We start from the raw sequence: 20,168 nt of genomic DNA on the forward strand, positions 1-20,168 counted from the left end.
CACTAACCTAAGTTTTGCCAGGCTAGCTCTCCCAGCCAAGTTGTTAGCTTTCTATGTTTTTTCACTAGTGCTCAGTTCTTTAGGTGCAAGTTCAGGTTAGGTCAAGTCTTTAGGGCACAAGTCCTAGTCAAATCTCAAGTCTTTTGGGTGCAAGTCCTGGGTAATGAAGGAAAAGAGCCCACTGGAGCAGATCCCGGGAAGCCCGACATGACAACAACTGACAAATTGCGAATAATAATCGTACAATTAGAAAAATGTAACCTTGAATGATTAGAGAATCGGTGTTGGGTATTTTATAAGTCAAAGCGTTTTAGCCTGTATTATCCCTGTAGAATATAGCCAATCAGGGCAGTGTGTGTGTGTGTGTGTGTGTGTGTGTGTGTGTGTGTGTGTGTGTGTGTGTGTGTGTGTGTGAGTGAGTGATATTGTACTTTATTCACCCAAAAGAGGAACCTTTTTTTGCGTATGATTATGTGTTTGAGACTATGTTTGATAATGTGCATGATATTGTGTGTGTACTTGATCATGTGTGTGTGCATGTCAGTGAGAGTGAGTGTGATTATGTGTAACACTCAGTATGCAGGCCCAGCGCTTCCAAACAGACTTATGCATTCCCAACAGCCTGGAGTCATGCTTCATATTTCATTGAAGTTGAATATTTTAAAAGATCAACCCACTCCAACCCTATAAAACCCACCGTTCTGGGCCCTCTGGTCCTACACATAAAATGGGATCTGCCATATTGCATTACAGACAGGCATGTCACCCCTCCTTGCTCCTCACTGATCATCTTGCTCCTTTCTGTCTCTCTTCTTCTGTTATGTCTTCCTCTTATCTGTCTGTCTTGCTCTGTTCTGTCAGTCTTGCTTTGTTTGGACTGTCTTGCTCCGTCTTCCTCTGTTGTGTCAGTCTTGCTCAGTTATGTCTGTCGTGAATTCCTCTGTTTGGTCTGTCTTTCTCTCATCCATCTGTCTTGCTCTGTTCTGTCAGTCTTGCTCTGTCTTCCTCTGCTTTGTCTGTCTTGCTCTTTTTGGTCAGTCTTTCTCTCATCCATCTGTCTTGCCCTGTTCTGTCCGTCTTCCTCGGTTTGGTCTGTCCACCTTGGTTTGGTCTTTGGTCTGTCTTGCTCTGTTCTTTCTGTCTTCCTCTGTTCTGTCTGCCTTCCTACATTCAGGCTGTCTTCCTCTTTACCGGTCTTCCTCTGTTTGTCTACCTGGCTGTCTCAATCAGCCCTTCCTCCTCGGTTTCTCTCACCGTCCTCCTCTCTCCCTTAATCTATATCTATCTTCCTCCCCCTCTTTCTATCTATCGGTCATTCTCTCTACCTTTGTCATACTTTTGGGTCTCACTTCCTCTCTCCCTGTGTTTCTCTTCCTATCCATCTGTCTATCTCCCTTTGTGTGTCTCTCTAGTCTTGTGTTGTGAGCTATGCTTTGTCCAAGCTGTGAGGATGAATAGGTTTTTATACCCACGTACCTACCGACATAAGGACCATCAGTCAGAATTGCACTCTGTTTGCACCTCTAAATTAATCAAGGTTTGTTCCATTACAGCAGCACGTTTACGTTCTAATGTGTTTTCATGTGTCTGGACAGCAACAGCCACACACATTAAATTATAGAGCTCCAAGTTACACTCAGAAGCTCCACCCCACACACACACACACACACACACACACACAAACACACAGACACGTACGTTTAAATTAGATCATGGCACTTAGATGATCGTTTGAGAGAGAAGGGGAGGACAGAACTGATAAAAAAAAGGAAGAAAGGGAACTGCCTCCATCATAATGTATCACAGTGAGTTGACGCATTATAATATTAACAAGCCGGAAAACACAGTCAAAAAGGCCAGACGGCGACGGAGCAGAAGACAACAGACTGACATTGAAGCACAATAAAAACATGGGGACAGAGGAACCCTCACAATAAAGTTGTGAAGACAGATAACCAAGCACAATAAAAGCATAAAAAGAAACGGCAGAAGTGAAAGATTGTGCACGCCTGCTGTTGTCTCCTCCGTGCGTGGATTCACTGAGATGAAACCGAATGAAAGAGAGGGACGACATCAAATGACTCACAGCTCCCAGTATCCAAAATATATAAACAAATCTACTAAATAAATATCTCCCCGGCACTGCATCCTTCATCAGCCTTTTGAAGAGTGTGTATGTGGTTGTTTGTGGGTTCATGTGTGTTTGTGTGTGCTTACATGCGTGTGTGTATGCGAGTCTGAGTTTGTTTGTGTGTCTGTGTTTGTGTGTGTAGGGGCTAATCATACATGACAGTATTTGACCTCGGCAGGCTTGCTGTTTGATAGAGGCATGAAAGAACAACGTAGTGTTTCCCCAAAGATGTTTTCCAGCAGCAGTGGAGATGTGTGCGAGGTGCACTATGTTGATGTGCGCGTGCACGTTCGCAAGCCACATTTCTTTAGCATTTATGTTCATGGAAATACAGTTTTCAGTCTGCGATAGTCATCCCACTTTCTGGATTTCAAAATATTGTTGCTTCTCTTCCACACAGTCAACAATCTGTTTTTTATTATTGAAGAGCCAGTGAGTCCAATGTTTCAGATGGATTCGAACATTATGTCATTTACAAAAAGAAAAAAAAAGGCATATTATCCCCATGGCTAGCACCGTCGCAGTGTAACTGTTTAAATAAGCGATATTGCATATGAGATCCGCCACACACTATAGCGTTATACTATAGTTGTGCGGGAAGCCTAAACCCTCACTTGGACACAGACATTAAATACATATAAATACAGGTGTCCGAAAAGCCCATCTCTCTCGCAGACATCGCAGTCTACTGCCACCCAGACAGAGCTCCACACGTCCACACAAACCACTCCGCCGGTACCCCTTTGTCATGAAGTCAAACCACGTCTGCGATAAGTTGGGCTCAGACTCAGAGTGTATCCGATTTGTGAAGCCGTTTCAGAAATGAAATGGGAAAAAACTATCATGTCCACTAAGTGTCCGCGTTTGTTATGCAAGAAGTAACTGGGAAACCTAGGACATGGCCACATGCAGAAACTTTAACACTATGCGCACACACACACACACACACACACACACACACACACACACACACACACACACACACACACACACACACACACACACACACACACACACACACACACACACACACACACACACACACACACGTATAGTCTGATGCCTCTGAGGCAGGACAGGGTTCAATACAGAGGTTCACAACCTCTATTGGCCCGTGACACTGATGCCCTGTTACCACCTGGCATTGACATGGCAATACTAGGCGATCCGTTCTCAAGTGGACAGCACTGGGTGAAGGTGTGAATTAAGTTGCACTCACTCAGACCCCATCCTGAGCTGGTCTGGGTTCTATATTGCCACATTCTTTTAACAGTATGTACTTTGGCTAGCCGCTAGACTGAAGGACCGCCTACTCAAATGACGTCATCTTTGTAACCAGAAGTGCGTTCTCATTTGTGTCAGTGAAGTGCGACACAGAAAATATGAAGAAGAAGAACAAAGTGATAATGGACAGAAACAAATATATCATAAACAAAAGCAGGTGAAATTGATTCTGGTGGAAGAAGTAGACAAGGAACACACTATCGGAAGGGATAGACCTAGTCTGTATTGTTGTATTTTCTCACTTCTTATTCTTCTACAACCACGCATTTGGTATTGCCAACGGAAATTATGTAGGAGTTTTCTTGCATATATAGAGCAAGTGCAAACTGGTGTACCAGAGTCGTCCAATCGTGATCGGATCAACCAAGACACAGGTCAATGCAAGGTGTGTACAGGGCCAAAGTTTCAACATTCCAACATGTTGAAACATCTCGACACTTTCTTACATACTTGCGCATCTGCTTCATGGTTTTAATCAAATCTTCCTTTAATATCCATGTCCAAGTGAACTTATGTGCCTTGGGAAACAATCGCTGGTGGCTATGGCTATATATTTGAGCAAACATCACCATCATGAGACCGTTCAAACCTTTTAAATTATACATTTGTCAAATATATACTGCTCGTCGTCTTAAACTTTTTCGTTTTTTTCTCTTTCACTTCCACTCTCACCAATTCCACTCTGTCTCAATCAATTCTTTCCCTCAATTGAAACACTCTTTCTTTCAATTTAATCCAATCCAATTATTGCTCTCTTCTCAATTTGTTTCTTTCTCTGTACCTTTTTTTTTGTTAGTTTTGTCAGTTGCTGGTTTGAGATGGGAAGAATTACTGAAAGAAAGAGGGACAGCGAGAGAGAGGAGAGAGGGATGAAGAGAAAGATGAGTTAAGATGAAGAGAGGAGAGATGAGTTGGGGGAATCAGAGAGAGGAGGAAGGAGTGAGGATGGAGGAGCAGGGAAATAATAGGATAGGAGAAAGGAGAGAGTTGCTGGGAAATGAGAGTAGAGAGGCAAGCAGATAGTAAGGGACATAAGAACAGAGGAGGGAGAGGAGAAAGGAGAGGAGCTGAGAAAGTGAGAGGTGGGACAGTATCTGCATACAGAACAACCACAGACACATTCCTTCCAACCACCCAGTGACATTTATAATATGCTAATGTTAAGCTTCCACTTGACTTTAAACTGTACTGGTGGCATGAAAAAAAACGACATGCTCAAACGCATGCACGCACACACATATACAAACACAAAGATTTAGCGAATGGCCAGAAAAGGTTCACACACATGATTGCTTGATTGTCCATGGACGCAAGTCCCGGTCCATCACATGTAAAGAAGCGGTGTATGCCAACAAGGAAACTAAAACCACCACACACATTCAAAAATTAATCTAGTGTCTGCTGGCTGGCTTTGTTGTTCTGTCCTCTACAGACAGAGCTGGAGTGTATTAAGGCTCCGATATACTTCGACTGGTTCAGCTGAGCAACCTTTAGCTATCGGATCCCAATGTGTCGCAAACCCGCCATTTTGTCTGTGCAAACACACCAATTTTAATTGAGTTTGAAGTATATCGGGGCCTTTAGCTTTTATAGGAGCATGGTCTGTCCCTCACATGTACTGATGAGATGGGGTGTATGTGTCTGCTGTCAGAGCCGCTCTGTGGGACGTGGTTAGGAAGACAAGCTAAATAGATGGTTCCTTCCCAGAGGAATTGTGGGTATATTGTAGTGGTGAAACGGATCAGTGTGTGCACGGTTCGGTTCAGATAACCGTTTTGGGCCTCGGTTTCGGATACGGTTCGGATTAGGATCATGTTCGTGATAGTAAAAAGGCGGACTTTTTTTTGACGGAGAGGGTTTGGGGGAGAAACACAAAAATGAATGAGACCCACAGGCTATTTGCAATGTGTTAATTGACTGCAATCAGACAACTTGCAAGGCTTTTTTGTGCAATAAATGTTCCCCTAAATGCATTTGAAAACATGGTGCACTGTGTGTAACATGTAAGGGATAACGGCCGACGAGGCTTAGAACTCTGGCGACGAGCGCAGCATGAAGCCAGAGTTGCCTCTACCTGTCCATTATTTCCATCGAACCGGTCGACCTCGAAGGCCGTTATCTCGCTTATTTCCCGTTTGTATTTATCTCCCGTATATTTAGAATATAATTGTATCAATTACTTTCTTTAAATTTAGGAATCGTTTAAAGCCCAGTTTGTTTTGAACGCTGACAGGCTGAAGGGAGGGGCGGGAAAAGTCTCATTGGCTCGGGCAGCACTGGAGAGAATGCATTCCGCTGGGTCCTAAACACCCTTTTGTATCGGACGTAGGCTACAGTAGGCAAAATACGCTGCATAAGGCAATGCCTTCATGAAACCGAAATCCGCGGATCTCCAGAATGCTCCGAACTGTGGTAAACGAACCGAACGGATTCGGATACAATTCGAATCCGCTGCAGGCCTAGTATATTGTTCTGTCTGGAGACACTGGAGCTTGCAGAGTCTGCCACAAAATTACAAGAACTTCTCAGGGGGGGCCATAGTGTACCTCACTGAAAATATACAATATATACACACAGAGGGTCACATACTTAGACCTACTATTAAATATAGAAGAGAAAGAGAGATTGACAGAGAGAGAGAGAGAGAGCATCAATGACAGCATGGCAAAGCTCAGGGTGCTATCTAGCTGATCCAGATAAAGGTGCCCAATTAACCACCAAGAGCGATGTAGATCAGCCATTACAAGCCATTTCACAATCTAACCAATAGACACACGTGGGAGTGACCCCCAATGAGGGAAGATCAATTAATCAGCCTACCATTTGCTTCAGTCTATTGGGTGGGTTGGGAGCTTGATCTATGCATCCCACATCCGGTTGGAAACTCCCATGTGTGATGTAACTGGAGGGTACATTGTGAAATGGTTTGTGATGGCTTACCAACATCACACCTGGTGGTAAAATAGGGGACCTTTAATCATCATATGATTTGAAGGCTTCAAAATAAGAATTCCCCACACAAAATAACTCAGAACATTTGAACTCAACAATAACCCCCCACTAAGCCATGGAAACTCCACAATAAGAGTCCCCAACCTCATAATACCCCAGTACATGGGTACTCCCCATTCCAAGTCCTTACCCTCATAATAACTAAGGACATGGAGACTCAACAATAAGATTCCCTAGCCTCATAATAACTCAGTACATGTGGTGGCGTGGCCTCCTGCAAAGAGCAGGATTTAATCCAAGTGTGCATGTCCCTCCCTAGTGGTCCCAGAATGCACTGCTGCAGCCTATCGGAGCCAGCAGCTGTCATGTACATGTCTGTGTGTGTGTGCGTGTGTGTTTGCGTGTTTTATTGTGGAAAAACAATTATTTTCTCATATTGAGTGGCACTTTTCATGGGTTCCCACTGTGCATTTTTATTGTGTAATAATGTGTGAGCGGTTGTGTTTGGATGTTTTTTTTATTGTGCGTGTGTGTGTTGATTCATGTCCAAACACTCCCAAAAAGAGCAATCTTTCTCAAGGGAGAGTAAAGGGGCCTACACTCTGACTAGACTCAAACCAACAGCCAACTGCCTTTATCCGACCACTCTGTTGCCTCTCGTCTGACCGTTCCGAAGAAAAGTTGTGTTAAAACACACAGTGCCTACTACACAGAAGCGTGTACGTACTGCGCCTGGGCGAGATGCAACATCGGGTGGCGCTGTTCTCGTGGCGCTAGTCCGTGTGTGCTAGCACCACTGCTTGGCAGATGTCTAAATTTCCCTGTCTTGCCTGTGTAAAACCAAGGTCCCTCCTTGGTTCATTGGAGCAGGCGGGACGCACGAAGACCCCTTAAGAATAATTGGCATACTCTGAATGTTTATTTTCTTATTTATTTTTTATCCAAGCCACTCGCATGCAAAAATGAGTAGACTAAATCTGAGTGTAGGCCAAAAACGCGATTAACTATTGATAAGTTGATAAGAAAGTTGATAAGACAGGCATATTCAGACTTTGCATGTTGAGGCGGACCACATGGTCCGCGCGGTTCCTAAAGCTTCTACTACAGCTGACCACACAGAACAGATTTGTTCCCGAACTTGTTCCGAGTCTCCCCAAATGTTTCAGATGGCCAACGGTTGGGCCAGTGTGTAGCAGTCTTAAGGGAAGCAGGGGGAGGAGAGAGATTGGTGGGGTAAGCATGGATGTATTATAGTGGATACACAGCTCCTTCTGTCAGTTATTAGTGAGCAAACACCCATCATACAACTTCCAGGTCACCAAAGCTGTAGCATGTGTTTTCCGTCAGCACAATGTTTTGAAAGCTAGTATACTCATTATATCTCATACTATATGTCCTTTATCCTGCGCACATCACATGACCCGCAGACCAGGTGAAGCTGCGTTCTCACCAAGCAGTGACCCCTTTCTGGTAAAGCGGCGCCCACTAGTAGGTTTGAAACATGGACTTAGAATAAAGAGAGGGCTGGAGCTAATGGCTGTCGGACCATAGAGCGAATTGTAAAGAGATTCTCGATGTCAGGGAGGAATAAAGATGATCATTTTCACCTACTGTGTGATTTCAATCAGAAACACGATAAGGGGGTTAGGAGTGAGTGTGTGTGTATGAATGTGTGTTTGTGTACATGTGTGTGTGTGCATTTATGAATGTATGTTAATGTGTGCCTATGTGCATGCGTATGCATGAGTAGGGGAGTGTTCTTGCTTTTTTGTGTCTGGGCTCCAGCCTGGTTTGATGAGATGCTCAACGGGGTGGACATAAGCTACAGTCTGAACGCTGCAGTAAGCACAACGAGAAGAAATAAACAAGGCCAACTCCACGGTCCTGGAAACTGTAACTTTGCTGAAGCATGTGCAGTACGGAGAGCTGGAGATGGAACAGTGTGAATTGTGTAAGCACAACGTGGGCGTGGGCCGATGGGACGGGGCTGTCTTCCGTCAACGGCAGGGATTACAGCGTGGAGAAAAGCATATTCCATGGCCCAGTGCTGCTGGCGAGGGATGTGAGCGTGGATAAAGGCCTGAATGCTATTAGCTATCTAAACACAGCACAGCGCTGGGCCCCAGCCAGCACTGCTGTCCCATCTGCATCGCACGCTGCCGGGAGCCGCGGGCCTGGCTCGGACGAGGAGCCGTTCCATTTATCGTGATGATGGAGTCTGATTGTTCCCCACAAAAAAACGTCCCTTGCAGAGTATCGCGAAACAAGATAGAGCTATGCAAAGCGAGAGATTAGGCGCAAGCAAAGAATGTCTCACAACCAAAACGAAACCAGGGATGTGAACAACGGTAATACAATCCCTGTATGCATATGTCATATATAATCCTTTTCCAAATAAAGTGCTAAGAATTCATCCCACAACATAAACACAACACAGCAGGATGGTTCCATACTGTTAACACTAAACCACACTTCACAAAGAGCACATCTACAATGTAGACAATGTTATAATTATGAGTTAATTAATTCAACATTGAGGCACGCCGAGACAAAGGAATTATGTGTAATTTATTGGGAGCAGGTATGCTTAAAGGTCTGAAATATAATGCATGCAGGCAAATTGTATAATGTGCGTTTCTTTATTAGTCCCTTAAAAATAAACCTTACTAACTAGCTACCTCACCGACTAGTTCCTTTGATGTGTGTCCAGATTTCTGAGCTATGGTGAGAGCAGGGCGTGGCTTACTGAGGAGGATACATTTAGTGGAGGTTGTAGTAGAAAAAGCGCTGGCCTCAGCTGAGACCTTAGCGACCTCAGCAATGACCGCTGACAACGGCGTGTGTCCCAGATAATTAGCTTCTATGTGCAGGGTCAACAGTCTGCTCCCTCAGTACAAACAACTCATTCAACAACAACATCAAAGCGGGGAAAATAAATTGAGATATATGTTGTGAAAGAGCTGACTACGCTGTCAAATCTACAGAACAACCGCTTGTGTTTATAGGAAGCCAATAGGAGAACAGCCCAATGTTTCTGTGAGTCTAATCAGCTAATAGGAGAAGAGCTGAAGGTTTCTGTCTTTCGGATCAATAAAAAGAACAGTTAAATGTTGGTGTGTCTAAACACCCTAGGCTTGTATAATAGCTGGACTGGAAGTAGTAATCCTTCTACCTGTAATAAATATTCCCAGCATGAATCTGCACAACAAACGTGAGAATAAAGGTGGCAATAGGAGGGGGCAATATAATATGAGCAACGCGGCCCGTCGTGGAGCAGCGGACAGCCAAGCGTCTGAGGGAACCCGCGCACAACTTTTTTGCTGTGGGCACCGCAAGCATTGATCTCAACGATAAAACATGGTGTGGTGTGTGTGTGTGTCTGAGCGGGAGATCGTTTGTATGCATCTTGCAACCGCTCTGAAAAGTTGCGTCGGATGCACTTTTATTTTGACTGTAGTTGCCTCATTATCCTTAAAACGCGCTAGGCGCTGGTCTCGCAAGAAACAAAACAAACTCGGGAAACTCACCTGAAATGACATACCCGCGTCCTAACGACGATGACAGAACATGTTCACACAAACACACACACACCTACACACGTTAAATACTAAGAAGAATAAAAAAACACACCCGCAAAGCTAAAAAAGCCACATGAAAAAGAAGCATGCTTGGGGTGAGGAGCGTGTGTTGGTTGCGCGGGGCCCGTTCGCATAATGAGCGCCACTGCTTCACGCGCCGTGTGGGGAGATGGGTGGCTGGGACCGGCAAATAAAACAGGCTATTTACTGCTGAGACGCCGCTCCTGCCGGAGACTGCAGCCGCGCTACAAACAACACGTCAAACTAATAAATGGAACAACAGGACTCTGCAAAAAAGCAATTACCCCTTAATGTGGAGAGGAATTCAATTGGTTTCACCGCTTGCTTTTTTCTTTTTTGGAGACGGTGAGGCTAAATATACCCCTAGCCCTAGCACGCTGTAGGTACTTAGCGGGCCGGATTGAAAGTCATAGCAGTGAGAATGTGACTGGCTATAATTACCTCTGCTAAACGGATCGCCCCGATAGCAATTAATACCCCCATCTTAAAACAGGTAGTTTTGCAAATTTTCAAAGGGAAATGTGAAAAAGTTAGCCACCACTTTTACGTTTCATTCTTCAAATGGTGGGATGTGAACAGAAAACAAAGGGTTTGATGCATTTCAGGTGAATACTGTTGGTTCCGCTTTCAATTGTATCAAAATCAACCTGGTTCTATGACTGCTGTTTCTGATTCTTCGTATTTGAGCAGCTGGTACATCAACCAAGTCAATGACACAAGTGGAGCTAGGCAATGGGTGAGGAGTTTAGTAACTATTGGAACTAGTAGTGGAGCTAGTAATGGAGCTAGGAGGGGAGCAAGCAGTGGAGCTACTGTTGAGCTAGGAGTGAAGCTAGCAGGGGAGCTAGCAGTGGAGCTACTGAGGGGCTAGGAGTGAAGCTAGCAGGGGAGCAAGTAGTGGAGCTACTGAGGGGCTAGGTGTGAAGCAAGCAAGGAAGCTAGTAGTAGAGCTAGAAGTGGAGCTAGTAGTGGAGCTTTGTGGAGCCTAACACTGGAGCTAGCAATAGGGCTAAGAGTAAAACGAGCACCGGAGCTGCTTATGGAGCTAGTAGCATTGGAGCAGAAGGGGGGCTAGCAGTGGGGCTAGCAGTGGGACTGGCAGCAGAGCTAGTACTGGAGCTAGCAATTGGTCTGACTGAAGCTTAGATGTAACGATGTCCCAGAGCCGTTAAGCTGGAACACAAGCATAACACAGGCTAACACAACAAACAGCAGAGGCTCGGAGGCCTTGTGTAAGGACATTTCCAAGCCAGCACAGGGAGTCCAGAGGACCACAGAGAGGCAGAGACCACACCGCCGGGCCAAAGCAAACCATGTCTGTTAAACATCCATTATGTCAACCCCTCACTGCCACCATCAGCCCCAAGCCATGACACACAAAAAGTAGATACAGCACAGCAGGGTACCATTCTCTTAAGACAGAGCTGTTAATCATATGTGATGTTAAAGATGGATGGCTAGATCAATGTCAAGTTAACAGTGAATCAAAGTTTCTGTTCATCATAGCAGATCAGTCTAAGCACATTGATAGCTTCCACAGCCACTAGCTTTCTGTGGTAACGTTAAGTCTGTTGAAATCTTTGGAACATTGTTGGCTATATTAAATCATCCTTGATCTGCAGTCTTAGCAGGAGAAGAGAAGAAGGCATTGCCTTTATTGGACATGTTTCGAGGCAAAGTTGAAGCATGTTACTTTTCAGCCTAGCCTAGAATAAAAGGCTACCAAGTGGTAGCGGTGAACGCCTTGCAGAAAGACAAGAGCTGTTGTTTTGTTTTTATAATAAATAAAAAGGAGCAAAAGAGCTGATGGATGGAAATGATGGACTAAAGAGAAAGAGAGTGTAGCAGAAAAGTTCCTCATGGACATGGGTTCCTTTCCTCAGGTCTGCAATATGCAAAGCTAAAGTAAGCAAAAATAAGCCAAGCTAAACTAAGTTCAACTATGGTAAACTAAGCTAAACTGAGCGAAGCTTAACTAAACTAAACAAATTCCGTTGGGATTATCAAAGTAACCTGAATCTAAAGTACAAAACTAAGCTAAACTTCGCTAAACTAAAGTAGAATAAACCAAGCTACATGATAACACACGTTACCTCCAAAGTATATGGTTCCCACATTTTAGACCCTGACAGCAACATGAGATCTTGCAGAATGACTAAAACACCGTAGCCACACTTTAACCATATGACTATATAGGATCCATGCGCACGGTTAACAGGATTATCCCCACACACTCACACATGTACCACAAGCTATATCTGGAACCACAATCCCAAGACGCGAGCTGCAACATCCAAGGACAGACAGAATGCTAATACGTCTCCACCTCCGTGGCCTCCTTCTGAAAACGCCTGTGGCATTCTGCTACGCCGTTACCGCGGTAACAAACCCTGACAATGCTACCCTAGGCCCCACCCCCCTCCAGTGGGGAGAATCGGGAGGGGTAAAGGAGGAGGAGGGGAAGGAAAAAGAGATCAAGGAGAAAAAGGAGAAGGGAAACGATGGGCCCCTGAGGAGGAAGAGGAGGTGGATGAGTGAAATGTGGAGGATGAGGAAGAGAGAAAGGATGAGGAGAAGGGAAGGAGCTGGGAGAAGAGGATGAGGGAGAGCGACATGTGGAGGAAGTGGTACTGTTGTGGGTGGGGGGAAAGCTAGGAGAGGCAGGATTCTACTGTCACTACGTCTAAGGTTTCTACTGGCTAGGGGGCTGGCAGTCCACTTTAGGAACGGCTGTGAGAGTGTTCAATGTACAGAAAACACACATTAACATAAATGTTGTCGGTACAGAGCTCAGAGGGGTTGGAGTTTGCCAGACACAGTATACTCGAGAGGAGGGTAGAGAGGAAGTGATAATGTCAGGTTACAAACTGAATCCAATCTGGGCCGGGGGAAGAGGGAGTGAGAGAGAGGTTTTCTACCTGGTTCAACTCCAGATGGAAACCTCAATCTGACAGCAAATCAAACGTAATCTAGTCAACTCATTATAAAATCCAGCAGGCTAATGATATAAGTAGCAATATCAATAACGTCCTCTAAATACTGCAGTTAGAGCTGTGTGAGGGGGAATAGAAAAGGACGGGGTTAGATACAGGGAAACAAGAACACAGGTGCTGAAATGAATAAAAAACATGCTGGGAAGGTCTGAAGGCCATCATGGCCCCCTTGTTCCTGCCTTTTCTGCTTTCTGTGTAATGGTGTCTTCCAAGGAGCTCATAGAATGAGCTTTTTATTCTCGTTTGTTCTGTCGCTGAAGTACTGAACCAGTGGAGAACACCTGCTGCCGGTTGCACCACCGTACGTTCAAACGTAGGCTAGTTTGAACGTAAAATAAATCGTACGCAATGTCTTCATATAGATTGGGTTGCACCCACTTGTGTTGCACACACTAAATAGGGTAGAAAATGTGGAGTAAAATAGATTTTGAAAAAAATCACGAGCCTCCCTTCAGGCCTTTCGCTAAAGCCACTCCCCCAAAATACATGACTAGCTCGCTGGCGTAAGCGAGCTAGTCATAACTGTTCTTCTTACAGTTATAAATTTCTCACAATATATATTCACTTTTTTTTTCCGCAGTTTTGCATAATTATTCGTAGCATCTCCACTCCATAGGCTTATTGATCAATTTCAGTCAATGTTCTTGTTCTATATTTATGGCAATATATACCCCATTCAGGAAAACATCAGTAAAAGCGACAAAAATAGAACAGCAAAAATAGGATGCATATAACATCTATCGGTTGGATTATACAACTATGGCTCATATATCTGCCTTCTCTTGCACTTCTCACGGACATAATGTATTTATTCCCCATATTTATTCAGCCATGCACTAACTGTGGATCTAACATTAGTTGAAGGGATTGGTTCCTTCCTGAAGCAGTCTGGTTCAAAGACCAGCAGAGACCAAAGACCAAGAGAGACTAGAGACTAGATTCTAGGCTGAAAACTCGTCTGTTCAGACTGCAATTTTTTTTGAATAAATATATATCTTGATTCAATATTGTAGCACTTAGAGTTTCTTTGTTTATTTTATATATGTGCATGTACTCAAAGGATTTTCGCCCTATTTGGGTTATACCTTCATTGTTGAATGCACTTACTTTATGTCGCTTTGGACAAAGGCGTCAGAAATAAATGTAAGGTAAAGTAGACTCTGGAACAAGATCAGAAGGATCTTTGTCTCTTTTTCAGGATTCTGATACAGATCAATGGACACATCTTTATTACTAGGATACATTTCTAAATAGGATGCGTGTTGAGAAGAAGATGACCAAGGCACATAATAAGGTATCTGCAGGTTTCAGCAAGTCAAAGACTTGAGACCTTTTTAATACCACCTTGAATGAAAGGGTTAGTGGTGGGGGGAATCCCGCTGTATTATAACCCAAGCATAGCATTTGTGTCACTCAATGAGACTCATTCACCTACCCATTGTCGCAGATAGCTAGCAAGCACGCAGATAATCGTTTATACAGTATATGCAGCTAGCACGAAAGAAGCCTCTCTACATGTCCTTCCTGAAAAGTCCCACGAAAAAAATAAATAAATAAATAGTCCTGCCCCGACATATTTAAGACCTTGAGGTGCAGTATTTAAGACCAGCATATGACATTTGTAACGAATTTAAGACTTTTTAAGGCCTTAAATTTAAAAACATGAATTTAAGACTTTTTAAGACTTTTTAAGGATGAGCAAACACCCTGCATATGGACAAGAGAAAAAGAGACAGAGGGTAGAGAGATAGAGTCAGAGAGACAGAGAGAGGGGGAGGAGGGAGACAGAGAGAGAGAGGGGGGCATGTACATATGGCCTGCCAGTGTGTATTCTGGTTGTGACCTTGTATGCATGATTAACAGAGCTACTGGGGCGTGACTGGCCCTTGAACATTATTCTTCTCTTCCTCTCACCCCGCTTTTCCTCCTCATCCCCCTACCCACATACTCATCCCACTACCCCCCTACTGCCCTTCATCATTCCTTTCCAGACCTCTCTTCTCTTCTTCCTTTCCCTTATCCAAACCCTCAACCTCCTCCCAATCATCATCTTTCTTTTCCTCTCTGTTCTTCCACCTCCCCCTTTTTTCCATCCTCTTCATTCTCCTTCTATCCTCCTCCTCCCTTTCCATCTTCCTTTAACATAATCTTAATCCACCTCATCCTTTCCCGCTCCTCCACCTCCGCCTCCTTATCCGTTTACCCTCCTCTTGCTCAACTCATATCTTATTCATCCATCCATTCTGCCCTCGTATTTCTCTTTCTCCAGTCACCTTCAGTTTCACAGACACATTAAATGGTCCTTTTGTTTGGCACACACTCTTATTTTCTCTTTCGTGACCAGAAACTTTATTATTCATTGATCCGACTGCACAAAGACACAGAACAATATTTTAGTCATGAATGCCATCATCACAGAATAAAAAACGTGGCGCAGAGAGATGATAAAAGACGAGACATTTAAATTAAAAACTGTCTAGAAGGCCTCCAAGCTGCGCATCAATCTGAAGCCAAGCAAGACATCAGCGACCCCAGAACAACTTCTCACTGAATTAACAATGAAGACTCTGTCCTCTCTAACTTTTCTGTTGCAGGACAACACATCTGCCCACACATCTCCATATGTATTTGTGTGTGTGTGTGTGTGTGTGTGTGTGTGTGTGTGTGTGTGTGTGTGTGTGTGTGTGTGTGTGTGTGTGTGTGTTTCACGATCTACACTGGATTTAGCCTTGAGGTTATAATTTTTCTGCTTTGCATCCGGCCTTATTGTAATGATTGGCTCGGCCTGTTGACCTCCCAGGGAAGTGCATTGGGGGAGACAGAGGAAGGAGAGGGTGACTAGGAGACTGACGGAGATGGACACAGCAGCGGACGGCTGAGTGACAGCCAGTTAGACAGTCTTTTCTGCTCTCATCTCTGTCAACAACAGAAGCAGCGGACAGAGTCAGGGAAGAGTACAACAGACAAGGAGAGAGAAGGAGCGAAGGAAAGATCGGTTGAGATCAAGACTCTCCACAAAAATAACTTGTGCTCCAATCAATGAGAAGCAAACCCTCTGGCCCTATGCTGTTTTCAAGGCAGGGAGGAAGAGTGCAGGCGGACACAAAGGAAAACAGTGGTAGACAGACAAAAACTCACACAGACAGAGCGTGCACTTTTTCCAGAAAGAGAAAAAAGTGACGGAGGAGGACATAGAAAAATTGGTGGTGACAGACAGAGAGACAGGCATTCCATGGCCTAGTAGTAATATTGAGACTTACTCAGCCCTATCCCGAACATTAGTTTATTATCTTATATCAGAGATTTACGTTTACACCATATACAACATTTTAATTAGTATATGAAAAGAAATACAATTGCTCTTCTAAGCTAACTCATTTAACATTCGGTTCTTTGGCAACGTAAACGTAAATTATCCATGCAAATAAAAAGCCCCTTGATTCTGGAGAGCAAGCGAAAGAGGAAGAGAGAGGTAGGCGGACAGAGAGAAGACAGAATTATGATGTTTGGTCGAATCAGAGGATAAATGTTAACTACACTGTGGTCCTATCCAAACAACATCCAAAATAAAAACATGAAAAAAATAAATATGCTTTTAGTATTTAGGTGGGGGCAAAACACTCGGAGGAGAGGAACAGAGGTATACAATCTTGGTTTGCAATCAGAAGTGTTTGTGTGTGTGTGGTTGCATACGGCTCAGGAATATGAGAAAGCTAACCTCTCCTACCTGAAACGCTTTCCTTGCCAGAAGCAATCTGCTGCAGAGGTAGCATCATAGTCAAGTTAACGCACACACACACACACACACACAAACACACATTTCATATATATATTGAGACTGTTGTGCACATTCTGAACCATACATCAGATAAAGCAGGTTATCATAACAGGGAACCAATCGACGAGCAACCAGAGTGTGGTGGAAATGAGGTCATCAAAACAGGCAAGACTATTCCTGCGGCTGTTCTTCAGCCCAGCTTCTGATTAAGAAAGTGAAAGTAAAAGTGAGGTAATAGCTCCGCCCAATTAGCAGATCCAGATCCTACATTGGAAAGCTCTTCCGAGCAGACGGGAAGTGACATAGAAGTGACAGAACATTTCTCTCTCGGAGAGACTGTTTCATCAGTTTGTGTCAATTTTAAGATACTGCAAGATGACACAGTCCAAAGAAGGAGGGTATGTCCTTGGCTTACCCTGGGCTTGCATGCTCCCCTCCCGACTGAACACAAAACAGAGACAGTATACTGCAACACAAACACACTGTCCCTACCCCACACACACACACACACACACACACACACACACACACACACACACACACACACACACACACACACACACACACACACATCGCCCCTAGAGGCCTCCCTCCAAATTGCAGTGTGACACAGGAACAAGTCACCCTGTGTATAAATGACTGCTGGCGTTTGTTCTCCTCTGCTGGTTCTCTTCCTCGCTCCATCTTAAAAGGATAGGGAGAGCTTTACATCCTGAAAACCAAAATGTCACAAGGCAACCACCGAATCCAGGTCAAAAGGCCAAGCTCAGATGAAGTTCAAATCTCGGGAGATTTGTTGTTTCACTCTGAATGGATATCACTTGGATGAGTTCTATCATGGGAGGTGGTGGACTTCAGGGAGATTGAAAACTAAATTGAAAGCTCCCAATTGACTGACCCTGACACCATGACTCTTTACAGGACAACCTCTGATCACAGCTGGGCCAGTTCCATCCAGACATTTCCTACATTAGTTACTACATCAACATGTTAACTTAACCATCTCTAACCTTTACCCGTCAGTGGTTGGAAATCAAACTCCTTCCCACTACCCACTTTTACACACCAAAATTGTACGCACTAACCAGGGCTGAATTCCTTATCAACGTAGATGTTAAACATTCGCTTTTCATGAGTGCTAAATTTGATTTTCATGAGATTATGTCTTTGGGACGACTTTGGATTCAGCAATTGTGGGTATCCCGGCCATGGCTGGGGGGAACGAAACGTTGGCGTTTACTCAAGCCCCTCATTGTTCGTGCAAGTAAACACTTGCGCCTGTAACATAAATTGTAAATTTGTTTTGCTTTTGGTACAAACGCAGCGTTGCATCCTAACCACTACACTATCCTAACTAAGACGGCCGCTCTACATCCACAGTGCACTTCCTCGCCGACAGATCTCAATACCACGTCTGAACATGGCGTGCATGAAATACCAACTGCTAATATTATCGACCACGACAACGCGGCGTCCTCTAAGTACTCTTCCTATCACAAATCAAATAACGGCAGATCAATAGGCTAGCAGTAGTCCTTTAATGGTGCCCTGGGAGTCAATGCAGCGAACCACGGCGGGTTGGGTGCAAACTGGTCATTTGCACTACGTCACAGCAAACCCACCCCGAACTTTTGATACATATAGCAAATCAAGCCTTGCAGTGTCTTAGATATTCTGAAGAAAATATTCTCGTTGGCATTGTCCCTCACAGAAATGTATTGGTAACTCAAGTGCACCTATAGGGTTTTTTCTTATTTTGCATCCAGGCACGGGTTTACTCACCCAGCCTATGGGTCCCTTTTATGTCCATTGACCTTTTGTTTCATCCCAGGCCTGTTTTTAGGCTACCTTACTGTCGTACGGCTCCTGGTTGGCCATGCTTGCATGTCAATCAAGACAGCTTCCTTACAAGTAGGGGGTCCTTGACACAGTTAATCAACTGTGTCCCAGGCTTTCCGAATGGAAAGGCTGGCTTTGGGAGACAATGTGCAAGCCGGGTGGGGGTCACTGCAGGCAGGAAGTCAGGGTTGTTTGCAGGCGTGCAGGTTGGGTGCAGAGCTGAGATCTCATTAGTTTTATCTGATGATCTCGGAGTTTGGACCAAAAACACACTCGCTCAATCTTTATCATCCAATCAGTGCTACGCAGGAGAGCACAATACCGAAAGCTCTCCACGGACCTCTTCATCTGCCTCTCACACACACACACACACACACACACACACACACACACACACACACGGGTAGACACATGCACACAACAAACAAACAGTCCCTCACACTCCCAAAAAATGCTTCCCTATTGACACACCTACACACATTGGCATGTGAGGACGCACGCACACGCACACGCACACACACACACACACACGTGCTTCCCCCAACCCAGACACCCATACACACACACACACAGTGTCCCATGTCCAAACAGACAGTTTAATGCCAAATGTTTAATGAACATCGTCTGGCTGTGAATCAGGAGTCCTGGCTACTTCTGCTGTTTGATGATTAGCTACAACCCAGGGGGAACCACTCACACATAGACCTACAGACTCACACAAAAAGAAACCTACACACACTGGCAAACACCCACATAGACACAAACTCTCACACACACACACACACACACACACACACACACACACACACACACACACACACACACACACACACACACACACACACACACACACACACACACACACACACACACACAGACTTACCAATACTGGGACACAAACCAACACTAAAGGAAACCAACGTGCACATGCACACACACACAGTCAGCCTCACATACCCAAAGAGGCATCCCAATAGACAAACCCACACCTACACACAACGCACAAACTGGCACACACAAAGGCACGCGTGCACACCGCGTCTCTCTCAAAGAGGCTTCCCAAAAGACTCACCAACACGCACGCAAAGAGCTGATACTGAACATACTGGATACTGACTGGTGGGAACATTCTGTGTTATCTTCCATCTCTGCTCCACATCCTTCCAGAAGTTTCTTCAACTTTCTCTGCACTCCCTCCCCTAGTATCCATCACTGTTAATCTCCTATCCCCTGATTCCTCTGCTGTCTGTTGTTTCCCTCACTCTCCTCTAATTCCTCAGGATGCCACTTCCAACATCTCTCTTTCTTCCCAGGAGATGATACCCTCTTTCTCTCTCTCCTCTGACATTACCCGGTTCTTCTGACAGAGGGCTGGTTGTCAACAGTGACAGGCAAAGGATAGTCTTTAATTTTTAAACAGAAAACTCATTGGTTGCCTCTGTAGGAAGACAGGGAGGAGACAATGTACCAGATAATACAAGACCTCTCTCTCACTTATTCCCTGTCTGTCTCATGCTTCCTCTCTCTGTCTCCCTCTCATATTGCCTGGGTCGGTATCCCTTAATCGACCTAACATTATCTCCCTCGCTCTG

The 20,168-nt window shown here is 44.6% G+C and overlaps 1 protein-coding gene across 4 annotated transcripts in view; it reads right to left on the reverse strand.

Annotated features, from left to right (window-relative positions):
- LOC115558374 (protein diaphanous homolog 3) overlaps positions 1–20,168 on the reverse strand; it is a 235,635-nt gene that overhangs the window by 15,167 nt on the left and 200,300 nt on the right. The window lies entirely within an intron of this gene.

Source organism: Gadus morhua, chromosome 14, assembly GCF_902167405.1.
Source record: "Gadus morhua chromosome 14, gadMor3.0, whole genome shotgun sequence".
Classification (NCBI taxonomy): Eukaryota; Metazoa; Chordata; class Actinopteri; order Gadiformes; family Gadidae; genus Gadus; species Gadus morhua.